The sequence below is a fragment of the Camellia sinensis genome, chromosome 11, assembly GCF_055761805.1.
Source record: "Camellia sinensis isolate YWXY chromosome 11, ASM5576180v1, whole genome shotgun sequence".
Classification (NCBI taxonomy): domain Eukaryota; kingdom Viridiplantae; phylum Streptophyta; class Magnoliopsida; order Ericales; family Theaceae; genus Camellia; species Camellia sinensis.
Window position 1 is genome coordinate 20,431,304 of NC_138971.1, and position 14,733 is coordinate 20,446,036.

A 14,733-nucleotide genomic window follows, 5' to 3' on the forward strand; every position below is an offset into this window, starting at 1 on the left:
TTTGCTTGTTGTAGAGACCCTAATTTTTGTAATTACCATTAAATCCCTAACCTTCAGTTTATTTCAATAAAGCCCTTGAATTTTCATTTAATTGCGTTTTAAACCCTAGAATCGGAAAGCATCGCGGATTAATTCAAGTAAACCCTAATCGATCCCGGTAGATTAATAATCACCTTTAAAACCATATTATTAATTATTAGACCCTATAATTATAGATTAATCACTTTAAAATCTTAATTCCCGGTAACGTCGTTTTTGCTCGGTTTCTCGCCTTTGTTTGCGCTTTAATTTAATGGGATCCAAATTTATTATTTTAACTATTTTCTAAGGCTAGTATATTGTATGCTAAATATCAAGGTTTCACAAATTTAGACTTGGTCCCTATATATTTTTATTTTATTTCATTCCAACCCTTAATTGTAATATTTTATTAATTAATGTACTTGCATTATATTATGTTTATAAATACAAATATCTCATACAAATATCATATATATATATATATATATATGTCTTGGAGCCCAAGTTGTTGACCATGTGATGGATGAAAGGGCCATAATGGCAACTTTGACAATTTGCACTTAGGGAACTTAGTCCCCAATAAACCTTCCCAATCTTTTCTATATATATATATATGCACACTTCTCCCCCTTGTTATATACATTTTTAGCCTTTCACTAGAGGAGTGAGAGAGAGTGATCTTGGAAAAAAAAAAGGAGAGAGGGAGAGAGTGAGAGAGAAGAGAAGAAGAAAATGAAGAATTGTGTTGAGTCTTGTACAACAAAGGTAAACATACAACACCTCTTCTCTCAAGTTCTCTTACCACTTGTTTTTCCCCTCCTAATACATGCTCTTTGTATATATATGTTGTAGTCTATGCCTACACTCTTGTATAAGTGTGCATTAATCAAGAAATGGTATGCTTCACTTTCTTTCTTAAATTTCCAGCAGCAAATCATTTTCCTCTCTTGAATTTATTTTCCTATCAAAACTCCATAAACTCGAAATCTGTTTTTATGGTGCAATATTTGGTATGTCTAGAGTATGTGATAATTTTGGTAGGGCCTAAAGATGTATCTTTAACACCTAAACAATTTTTATAAGTTTGTTACTCACAGAACCAGAAAAATAGTCCACTTTCTCTATTTTTATAAAATTCCATAAAAATAATCTTGAGCCCAATTTTATGTCAAAATCTTAAACTTGGTGTTATATTTTAACTAAAATTTTTTTGAACTCAAGAGAGTGAGGGGTTTGAGAGAAAAACCGATTTGCGTAACGGTCAACGAATCTGGACAGATCTTGGTAATTCTGAATTATCTTAAAATCTAAAATACCTATCCTACTTTCGCAAATTGAGTTTGAAACTAGACTTATTTATCTACAAACTCACATGAGGCCAGGTAACTAGGGCCAATAAAAGTATTTTTTCAAAATTATTTTCAAACTGGTTAAAAATCTGGAAATCTGGAAATTTGTGTTAATACGCTCTTATTTGGTTTGCAACTCTTATATTCTATGTTTCTTGAATGTCTTAGTCTTGATATGTAATATGTGATAAATTGTAAATTTGCTTTACCATGAATAAATTACTTGTTGTTCAGTTTGGATTCATAATTATACTGACCATACTTTGCTATAACTGAGAACATAATGCACTTAATAACATAATGCACTTAATAAAGGGGAAATCAAATGAGATGGTAATGGGTTGCGATCATTGTATTAAATTTTATGAGATAATGAACGATGGATTCAAGAGTATGATATAGTGGAATGTGTTCCATTTTTGTGAAGTCTTGCGTAAGTGTGTTTTCGAACCCTAGCATGGCACGGGAGGTATTCTGGCTGCTTAACGGAAATGGGAGGCATAAGGGTGGCAGTGAGGGTCTCACACAGGGAGAGTATCCCTGGAAGCCCGTTTCCTTGGGGCAGACCGTGATGTCACCACTTGGGTATGTAACCTAGGTGCGTGGGCATCATTGGTAATTGTGCGATATGCGACGCATTGGTATTGTATTAACCAAGAGGGAGTCAGAATTGCCCGTGGCCAAAGTTAGTGGTTGGGTAGAAACGGCATTTCACGGGGAGTTGCCTAGAACTAACTAAAATTGACTATTATTCATGAAAATTGAAATTTAAATATAATCTCTGCTTGATTATTGCTTTCGTTGTATGTTATGACCATGCCGTTATGTTAATTGTGTATTTGGAATGGGAAAAGGGTTGGGGTGTGTGTGTTTACTGGGCATTCCAAGCTCATGCCGTTTTATGCCAGGTGAAGGCGAGTTTTACACTGAGAGCAGAATCCCTAAAAGCTTTGAGGACCCATGCTGTATATTTCCTGTATTTTGGATAATCTTTTTGTATCAAGAAACCGATCTGTATTTAAAGACTTGAAGAATTTTATTTGTAACTATTATTAATATTTTCTTTTAGTATAATTATTTGTATTTTGTGCTTAAAAATGATGTGGATCCACTAGTTAAGCCCCGTTGTATCGTTGTATTATGTTATCAAAATTTGGGGCGTCACACTTGTGGCATGGTCGACATTGCTTGTTCAAATCTTCTTCATTCATGCTGCAAATTGTAGTCAACATAATGGGTGAGAAACTAAAAGAAGCTTTTTATTGTGAATTTTCTTTCACTGCTTTTCTATTGGTTTTATTATGATAATCTCTTATATTGTTTCCTAACTTTAGTTACAATGTTTGACCATTAAAACCGTAGATTAATTGTTGCAAAGTTTACAAGTGAAACTGCTACAAGTGGTTTATGAAGCTTGGCTATGTTAAATGTAACTGAAGGTGTTGCCTTTGCTCATTCACTTTGATGCCACTTATGGTGAACCATAAGTGTCTTCTTTTTTTATTTTTATTTTTATTTTTTGGTTTGATCAGCAAAAAAAATCCTTTATTGTTGAATAAAGAAATCATTACACTTATTGATGAATCATAAGTGTCTTGATGCATTAAGAATTGATACACCTAGTAAACAGTATTAGTGAGAACACAAAATACAAACATGAATAAGAATAAGAAACAAAGATCAAATATAAATGAACACAAAAAATTTACATGATTCTTTCCAAAAACTAGTTATGGTTTGTAATATGACCAGAAAGTTATAATATCTAGAGCTAGCCTTTTCTCTCCTCAATTATAAGTACATAGAAATTAGAGCAACATGTGCGTAAAAATATCAAAACATCCTTACTCTAAAATTCGGGATCAAATGGTTAGTATTCAGTCCTTATCAGGATCCACACCACCCTAAAATGATGCTCCAGCTAATATGGCTTGATTCATCGCAACCATTCCTCTCCCGGTAGATAAGGCTAAAGTAGTAATTTCAATATCAAAAAAAAAAAAAAGGAACTCTAGAATGATATTGTAGTTCTTGTTAGCAATTTGAATTTGTTTTTTTGTTACACTGCAATCCTTGTATAAAATTACTAAAATATGAGATAATCCGATATCGGTAATTATATTTTTAAATCAAATTTGTATTGCAAAAAATGAATAGTTATTTTTGAAATTATTTTTGTCGTCTATTTTTGTAAAACAAATAGGAAAATTTAGTCAAAACCTCTCAATTTGACTCTTGTTTGGTGAGAATGACAGTCCAATATATTTTGCTTCATAAACCCCCTGAGGAGGAGGCACATTATTGAACAAGAGTAAAGTCAAATATCTTTTTTTTTTTTTTTCTTGAACAATATTGCCAGAGTAACATATTACTGTGAGACAGAGTGACATGTTACTGTCAAACAAAGTAACATATTACTGTTTACACAATTTTGACAGTAATAAATTATTATTATTATTATTTTAAGAATTTCATAGTCGAAATGGATCTTATTTGATAGATTTTGATGACAAGATTCTAAACATACTAATTTTATTAAAAATCGACTTCTAGATCAAAAAGTTATATTATTTTAAAGTTTAATGTTTTAGTAATAATGGTATGTGTTAGACTTTTCAATGAAATTTTCTTGTGCTTGTCATTAATGTATTAAAGTTTTATTATTATGAAGGGGCTTTGACCAAATCCCCCAAACAAATATGATTCAATAATTTTGATTTTTTATCTAAATATTTTACTCAATGAAGTGTTAAAATGTGAACAGTTAAGATTACTGAAATTAGTCCAAAAATAGGCTTATCAAGCTAAAATGCTCACCGAACCCTATATATTATAACACAACACTTTTAATTAGTCTTTGTTCATAATATATGTTGGAAAATATGTGTGCAGAATAGGAATCTGGAGTTCATGAAAGTTGTGAAGGCAAACATGGCAGTTTGTGTTGGTTTAGGTATTATATTATCTTTGACGTCAAGGATGCCGATGTTGTTGATGGTGGTACTATGGAATTTCAATTGTGTCTATGATAGGGTTGGCCATCCTGACGTACAAATTAGTAGGCCAAAAATTAGCACTTAGCCAAGGTAAATTATGTTTATTGGTCTGATAGCTTTCTATGCCTTCTCTATTGGCATTTATTTTCCATGTTGATATCGTTTTGTTTGGTTTAGTGGCATATTTGTCTTATGCTTATTTGATGATGTTTAGTAAGTATTTATAGAAGCTTTTAATTTATTTTACCATTATTAATATTAATATTGGTTTTAAACATTTCAGTTACAAAGTTATTATTAAGTTTTATTATTATAAGTATGTAATGATTAAATGTTAGTATTAATTCTTATAAGATTTTCACTTATATATATTTTTATGTTTTCTAAAGATGAAGGGTACATAAGAGACAGACAAGAGTATACATGAGTATAATATATATTGAAATTTTGTTGAAGAGTATAGTTTGATCTATCTTTTGTATTTTTGGACAGCTATGATTCGTGACTCGTTCATATCTTCCTGGTGAACGTGTACATCGGATGAGGAAGGCTGTGAGTGTTTGGTTTGTATCTTGGAGCTATTGCACTATGGTTGTACCTTCACGTGGGTGTAGCTTGACTTTTCGCGCTCCTTTCGGAAGACGAATAACCCTACAGTATTGGACTCCTGCGGTTCTGAATCTAATCTCACAAGTGCAATATGAAATAGATAAACACCAAAGAGTCCAAATTCGGCAAATCTTTTGGAAAAATCAATTTTGAATCAAATTGCCAAAAATAGACTGTTTTGCCAGATATAGAGTCGCCACCTAAATATCTTTGGGAAATTTAAGAAACTCATGACTCGTGCCAAAGGCCATGCGTCTGTCATCACCAAGATTGTCTTGGCTCGAGAACTTAGGTACGAAAGGGGAAGGTCATGAATTGAGCACCCCCACTCGCCCGATCAAAGATTGGCCTCTACTAAACATGATGTGATTCTTATTTACATTATATGCTCTTGTTCCGATTTATTAGGTTAACTTACTATGTGACGCGCACACAAGTATAGACTAATTTGAAAAAATTGGAACATTTGATTTCATGTTTGTTTTTTGAAAAGAGTTTGTGAATGTGCCACTTGAAAAAATGGGCTTAAAATAGACATTAATCAAAATATTCCAATTCAAGCAACTAACCTTCATCTACAGGCATTCAAACAGTTTATCACTTAAGTACTTAGCCTTATAGTGAGCATGCTAAACATGGCAACAATCACACGTATGTGATATGCTAAAACAAGTAAAGGCTCACCTAGTACTCCATGCCAAAATGATAAACAGTTAGAAAAATGCATAATCCTAATTATGTGATATGACTAATGTAACACATGCGATATGCAATTACTAAGCTCGGCTACTAAATGTCATATGAATTGATTTGATAACATGCGATCTAAGTATGTATTCAAAGAAATATTTAAAACTAACAATGCAAGTTATAATAATGTGTCGAGCTCAATGCATGCAAGGCAATGGATGCAAACATGAAGTATGCTAAACAAAATATGATGCCCTAAACTAACCACCATAAGCCAGCAAATAAAAGGAAGAAAGACGTGGGGTCGAAAGACATACACATTATTACAACATTTAGGCCCTTACGCAGGATGGTCATAATAAACTAACTAGCTAAACTAATTAACTAGCTATTACAAAATGAATAAACTAATCATTACAAACCAAATGAAACTAACTATTCTAGCTAGTTATTACGACATCACAACTAATTAACTCTTCTAGCTAATTATTACAAATTGGAACTAACTAATTAATTATACTAATTAATTAATTACAAAATTCTAATTAGCTAACTAATGAATTACAACATGCATACAACATGGAACAAAGTAACTAAGCTATCTATTCTAAACCAGTCTGCCTTAGGAAACAAGGAATACTCATGCATGCGCGCGGATTTCCACTCAAAAAAGCCATTGTTTCTGCTTCCAAATGCCTCTGTTGCACAGTAGAACACTTACACTGTTTTCCACCTTAGAACTAACTCTGTTCCACCTCGAAAGGGTATTGCTAGATTTTTGCACAGGTGGCCGGCAGGCTAGAAATGGTGACCTGCCGGCCACTGCTTCCTGGTTCTTCTTACTGCAACAGAGAGTAAACAGAGCAAGAGTAGGGTATTTTGAAGGGTATGTTTGCACAACTTACCCTTCTTTATCATCAAATAGCTCAAAGGAGTAGCAAGTTTGATTTACAAACCATCAATCGATGCAATTTCATTGCATGATGGCCTATGAATCAAAATGTGCAAGTTCAATAAATACAACAACAAGTAAAGACTCTCAAACCTCCTCCCTATCATGAATTGATCAAGGGAAGTGGTTGACATTGACTCTTGAACCGTTTATATCACTACCAAGTATGTAACGACTCAAGGCTCAAGGGTTCAATTAACGTCCGATTAAACCCAAACCAAGTTATTATCTTGCATCTCTTTTAATTCTAATTTATAATTACTCCATTTTAATTTACCAACCATTCCTTAATCAATTAAGTCCAAAGGTGAAGATTAAGTCCTCTAATGGAAAGAAGCATCATACCAAGAGTTGTTTTAGACATAAGAGAAACTTGATGCCGCTGGTAATGAACCCCAAAGGGATTAAACCATTAAGCACACGACCTCAATCCCATGCTTTAAACAAACAATTAGTTTGACCCAACTTTCAAAGCAAAGCAAAAGCCAATGAGGGAGGTTGCAGAGGTGATTAAGAGTGATCATAAGTATGGAAAGTCATAAATAAACACTATCAACTTAAATAGGATGGTGGTTAAAACCTAAACCACCAAACCTATGAGGACTATTACACTATAAGCATGCAATACAAATCTAAAATGTAATAGACAAACAAAAATAGTCCTAAAATAGGTCTAAAATAGTCTTAAAACATGTTGGAATTAAGCTAACAACAGTTAGAAAAATAAGCTAAAACATGGAGTATGTTAAGCTAGTAAACAAAGCATAAGGAGGGGAAGATACCCCCTCCATTTTTGGACTTCAAAACATGATTTTAACCACTGAAATTCAGTATTAAAAAGCTCAAAAAGAGTTGACGACAAGGTGGGAAACACAAGGGCAAAGGCCTTAGAAGCAAGGTGCAAAGAAAAGCTATCAACCCCTCTACCTTTAATGGTCTTAAACCACAAGTTTCAGCCCAAAAATATAGGTAATAAATAGTCCAAAAAATAGTAGAAAAGATGGAAAACAAGTGGTTTAGAGATGGTACAAAAGCAAGAGAAGGTATATCTCTTGAAGGGGAATGAACCTTTTATGTCATCCAAACTTAATCTTGGTGGTTTCTTTATGGTATAAAAATATTTAATTGATGAAATTTGCAAGTAATCAAGCATGTTGACTTAAATTTCCACTTTAGTTCACATCCCTTCTTTTATATTTGTGGGTGCTATAAAAAAAGGCTTGATAAAGGCAATATGTGGTAAGCTTGGGAGTCAAGCTTGGCATCACACAGAGCTACATATGCCTTATTGATCAAGGTTCTCCACCTCCCCACCTTTCCTTTATCATAGTGGGAAGCAAAGGACATATCCCTTGCTTCAGAGTTGAGAATAAAAACACAGAATGTCAATACATATCCTTAGAAGCAAGTCTGACCTCAAATACTTTCCTGAATTCAGTCTCTATTTTTCAAAAGCAAAGAAAACAAAAGTGACTAAAAACTAAAGGTTTAATTTCACTATTACCTTTATCAAAATTATATTTTTTTAGTTTCTTCTATTTTAGTCCCTAAAGTTCATAATTTTAACAAATGTGTGTCTAACTAGGAACGATTATCTTAATCAATAGCCGATAAAAACCTAATTTAATGTGCAAAAATGTCATTTCAAAACTTATTACTTAAACCATATACCACCAATTTCACACTCTCAAGTGTCTCAAGAGCTAAAATTCAAGTCCAAATTACCTCAGCAAGAAGCTCTCTAGGTTTGGTTTAGAGTGTTTGAGCAAAGGCTATGTAAGTTGCAAGAGAGAGAGAAAATTGTAGAGAGAAAGAATTTGCTTTTCCAAAATTATTTTCTTACTCCTAAAATTTTCCAACCTTAAAACAACGAGGGAAGGTCATCTATATATAGAAACATATGTGTCTACTTCGGAAATATCCATACGGAAATAACTGGAGTAGTGTGGGCACAACTGACAATAAATATCTGCAAAAATCTGCTTTTTTGCACTAGTGGCCGGAAAAACACTCAAAATGGCCAAATTTTGCACAAGTGGCCGGCCACAAAAATCTACTTTTAGACTCGATTTCAAATGGGCATATCTCCCTCATCCGGACTCGGTTTCTTGAGTCTAAATTGAAGCCCCGGAAGTATACTTTTCAATGTTGGCGGCCTCACATCTAAATTCTAAGTGTGCAAAGAGATATGCCTATTTTAGTGAAGGCTACTCAGTTTCTGTCCTAACAGATTGATGCCTAACTTTTCCCTCAACTAGGTTTCTGCCCTTCTCTCTTATTTTCTTCAACTCCAAACCTCAAAATAAGATGTTTTAAAGATTTTTTTCAAAGAATTCACCTCCCTTTCATTTATTTCCACTTTGCCCTTGCTAAGTTTACCGAAAAGTGCAATATTTTAAATAAAATGGGAGCCTCGGAACATCATAGAAACATTTGGAAAAATATTTTGAAAAAGAGAGTTTTGAGGTTTAAAATAGTTTTGGTCAAAAAAGGGGTGTAAGGTTGGGATTTAGAAGTTTTTCTTGCTGAAAAAATCGAACGCTTGTACAACATAACTTTCATCATCGAGTGATCAATCAGTGGCGTCCAAGTCTTAAGGGTTGTAAAAAATAAGGTGTCTACAATGGGGAGGAACAACAATTTTAGGAAAGTGACTACACACCTCTCAATCTCACAAGCCAACTCTTTCTTATGCTATATGAATTTATTTACTTTCATATTTTATCGTAAATCTCTTAATCATTTTATTAATTAAATTGTATTAGTGCATAACATTTTTCTAACAATCTAAAGCGGTTATGTTCTAAAAGGAAGTTTTGTTTAAGATTTTTTAGTTTTAAAAAAAAAATATGAGTATGGTGAAAGAACTAGCTGAATTTCCACTGTAATTAGGGGCTTAAGGATAAGAAGTTTAAAATTGCTATTGTTATGAATATGTATGACTTGAGTTTAGAATAAGTTGATTCATTATCTATGTTTATCTCTCTTCCTCTCCAGTATATGATGAGATGTTAATGGGCTTAGTCTTATCAAAAACAATATCAGTTAAAAGTACTAGTTTTATAAAATGTGTTGAGCCTATTTTAAAGATTAAAATAAAACTCACTATTTGTCAAATTAAAATTCATATTCTTAATTTGTGCCTTGAAGTTTTTTGTACATGGTATTCTTTAGATTAGTGGCTTACATGTGGCTCAATATTGTTTTCTTTTGTCCACTTGTATTTAATTTAATTTTTTTTTTTTTAAAAAAAAACACCATAATCTTTAGTTTGAATTTTTTTCCCCTATTATCTAACTATATTAAAAACATTATCTAAAGAAAACAGAGTGAATTGCATAATATAATTATTATCCTATAGCATTTCTAATTTGTTGCTAAGTGGTACATGGAATTGTTGCATATGTAATTTACAATTACTTTGTGTAATTGATAGCATGCGGATGTTGAAGATTAGTATTTGGATCTTTAATGTTATTTATAAAGATTTATGAAAATAAATTTGCCAAATTAGTTGGTTTTGAATTTTATTGACTAAACTATTGGAATTTGATAATGTTAGTGCTTGCAAATTAATTTGTGTTCTAAATTTTGTTGTGTAACAGTTAAAATTAAAGTGTGTCAAGATGATAGAATTTATGGAAAAAAGTGTTACTATTAAATTTTATAATAATCTACTTTTTTATGATAATTTTTATGTAGTAAAAATTGGTAAAGTTGAGATTTTGTTAAAATTCTTATAAGTCTTTGGGAAGATTGTAATGTGAAGTTAAATCTTTATTTGTATAGTTGATTAGTGTTTACTTTGTTAAAGTTTAACCTTTTCAAATGTTTAAAAATAATTCAAACTAAATGTTGAAAATTGGTACGAAAAATGTGAAAATATGGGGGTTCTATGTAATTATTTTCACACTTTAGTTGTGCTTATTTTATGTTATCGTCTACAAATGTTAAAAGATAAATATATTTGAAAGTCTGGATTAGTTTGAGGTTTTGGAAATTTTTTTGTTGAGGAAATGGTGTGAAAAATTTTAAAGGTATGAAATATTCTGAAATTATTTTGCTTATATAATTGAAGTTTTTTTTTTTTTTTTCAAAATTTCTGTTCAAACTCAAAAGGAAAAGGAAACTGAGATGACTATATCCAAAAGGACTATAATACTCTTGTTGTGTGATACAAAAATTTGAAATGTGAAGTGTTTGTGAGATTACACTAATATATGTATTTTGAAGAATTCTTATGTGTATTATGTAAAAACTAGGACCTATATTTGAATGTTTATTTTGGTTGAAACAAATTTGATAATTGTGAAAGTCTAGTGTTTATTTAGTTTGCTATGTTTTGAAAATGAATTATTTATTATTGTTTGAAGGTACTTGACTTGAGGAGAAAGTTATAAAACTGGTTAAAGATTTTTATCACAATCAAATGGCATGAAGATTATATATATTGCCAATGTGTTGTATATGAGTATAATTGATATTTGAGAGGCTACACTAACATGATTATTGAAGTGTGTGTTTGAAAATTTTATAGCTATATAAAGATAAACGTAGGAATGTTGCAATGGAAAAGGCTTGATAATTATATACTCCATGAGATGGAAAAATACATTGTTGATCAACAAAGAAAAAAAGAATTTTTGCATTCGAACTAGCATTGAGGCTAGATCTGTTATTTGTCGAGGAGGATGAGTGTAAGCCGTTAGGAAGTCACCTAGGGAGGTAACCCATCTTCCGTGATTGGAGATCCCATGAAAGAAGTTCAATGAGTAAAAACAATTCATATAGCATGACTTGATTCTAGTACTCATCTTTTAGGAGATACCATATTAAGGTTGATCTCCTGCACATCCCTAAGATAGTAGCGTTGAAAAAATGACTGGTTAGGAAGGGTTTTACCCTGAATGAATCCAAGGCAGACAATCTCTTACAAGCTGCATTCTGTCACTGCACCTTTGGAGGGTTCTACTAAGTGGGAGTTGTTGCAAGGCCATGACTTGGAGACTTGGGCTAGTCTCTAGTAATCCCATGAGAATTAAGATCTACCACATGGCCTTTAAGAGCCCTAACCCGCGAACTGATATCCAATACCAGTGCTATGTGTGACAAATTGAACTCTGGCTCAAAGGGTCTAGTTCAAGATATATTTCACTATGATCCTTTGGAGAAAAATTGTCAACACTAAAGTGTGGTTCAAGCTTGGAAGGCTCTCACACCTGTTACACAGTATACAGTTGCCCTTATATATATATATATATATATATATATTGTTTTGAATATAAAGTTTTAAAATTGTAGGGGTATTATATAAACTTTATGGTATTATTAAAATTTTTATTTTATTTATATTAAAAGTGGGGGAAAGTTGGAATTTTAATAAAAAAAAAAAATTATTTCTATTTAATTTATTTGACCGTTATTAATATTAATCTTGATTTTAAACATTTTGGTTACAAAGTTATTATTAAGTTTTATTATTATAATTATGTAATGATTAAATGTTAATTTTAATTCTTATAAGATTTTCACTTATATATATTCTAATGTTTTCTAAAGATGAAGGGTACATAAGAGACACAAGAATATATATGAGTATAATATATATTGAGATTTTGTTAAAGAGTATAACTTGATCTATCTTTTATATTTTTGGACAATTATGGTTCGTAACTCATTCATATCCTCCTGGTGGACGTGAACATCGGATGAGGAAAGCTGTGAGCGCTTGGGTTGTATCTTGGAGTCGTTGCACTTCGGTTGTACCTTCATGTGAGGAGGAACAACGATTTGAGAGCAGTGACTACATTCCTCTCAATCTCATAGGCCAACTCTTTCTTACTCTACATGAATTTACTTATTTTCATGTTTTATTTATCGTAAATTTCTTAATCATTTTATTAATTAAATTATATTAGTGCATAAAATTTTTCTGACAATGAGCCCTACAAGTTCGGACAATCCTCTCCAGTCCAAATTGAACTGAAGAGAAGCCTTACCTTGAAGAAATATTGCAGAAAACCATGACACAACTCAATTGTTGGAAAGAACGAAAATTTAAAAGTAAAATAAAAAGAAACTAGAAGATCGTTCCTATTCTAGTTAACTCAAAAATCAAAAAATGGAAGAAATAAAATCAATACAAGTGATATCTAAAATTGACAGTGGAAATATTAATGTATTGTTTGGTTTCTATAATCACATTATTGCAAAGAAATTGTTTGATAATTTTATGATAATTTTATGTGTATCAATGTGTTAGTGTATATCATAAATCAAATATAACAACATGATTAGAAAAATACTCACAAAAATCGTAAACAGTAAAAATTAATATTATGGAAATTCAAAATCTAACAGATGGTGATCGAGTTTTGTCTTTGCTATAATATGCTTAAGATGGAATTTCCCTCTCGCTGCAATCCTCTCGAGTTTGAATAGACATCCATCACCCATGATACAACAATCGAGAATCTCGTAGAAGCAGCATTTCAATTTGCGAGTTTGGCAAACCAATGTAGTGCGGTACTCTCTTTGAGAGAAGAACTTAGTGCAAAAAAGAGAAGCCGAGATGATTTCGATGCCAAATGAATGGAATGAAAGGTTGTATTTATAGATGAATCGATGGTTCTTCGAATGGCCATTGTGACTATTTGGATGCAAGAGACACTTCTTCCATGGAAAAGCTACAATAGAACAGTATCAGACATGATTGTTCTCAAAACAATGTGTTCAAATCTGGATCGCATCCAATTTGGTTTTGACCCAAGTAAACAAAACAATAATAAATTTATTTAAAAAAAATTTATTTTTAATTTAAATAAATTTTGTCTTGCAATCATGTTCAAATAATGTTTTTTAGAATCAATTTCAGATTCACCTATTAATTATTTTGTGCAAGCTAATACAATTAATTAAGGAACAATCATTGTCAAACACAAGACTATCAACTCAATGTAGTGAGTAGCAACCCACGAGAAGTATATGGTTTAGAAGCTCTCGTCTAACTTTACTGTAACTAATGACCTTTCCCCCTACTATATGCAGATCACCAAAGATGATTCCTCATCATTTTCTACCCACACCGTAGAATGTATACTGTATGGCTGAGTCTAGATTATGATTCCTCATTTTCTACCCATACAGTGGAAAGTATACTATATGCCCGAGTCTCAATTAGTTTTACCCAATGATTGTACATCATTTGACATAGAATCAACCATCATGTCGAGTATGGGATCGAACAAAATTTATCCAAGTATCTCACTGAAGAGATGGTGACTCATAATTCCCATTTTGTTCACACATTTTAATTGATATAGAATAATTAGGCCTACCATTTTATGTGAAGTCATTACATATTTTGAGTATGAAATCCACATATTTGGGTCACTCATATTTTGTGTATTGTTCACACACTAAAAAAATAAGAGAACAAAGTTATTTTCATAACTTGGGGAGGGTTACAACCAGTAAAGGACATAGTTCGCAAAATCACCTGGTTAGTATGATGGGCCACCAAGACATCGGCTGTGGAATGTGATGATATGCCACAAGGCATGTAAACACTAGCAAATTCTACCCAATGGTTTGCACCATTCCAACAGATTCACTAGATACCTCTCATGAGCCTCCAAGTGCTCCAAACACTAAAAACCTATTCATGAGGACATCTTGATGGATCAAAAGCTAAACTTGGGCCTTCAAGGTGAAGCAAGATGAGGATCAGGAAGTGTAGTAAATTGCTTGGTGGTAGGAGTGTTCACGGATTGATTTTTGACAGTTCAATTTGCCATTTAAACCCGTCTACATATCTGCAGTTTGGAAAAAATTAAAACAGCAATCACTCGCAGTTCATATTGCAATTTATGCGTCTAAGATTTGCGCATATGCGTGCAATTTGCATATTGGATTTTTCCTTTAAAAATTTATTTTTGAGTTTCTTTTCCACATTTTTTAAATATTCTTTTTGGGCCTTTTCCCCTTATTTTTTAAATATTATTTTAGACAATAAAATCACATAATTTTTATCATAAAATCATTATTTTCCAAATAATTTATCCCAAATAAATTACAATTTATTTATCCAATTTACTTCCTGAAGAAAACAGACCAT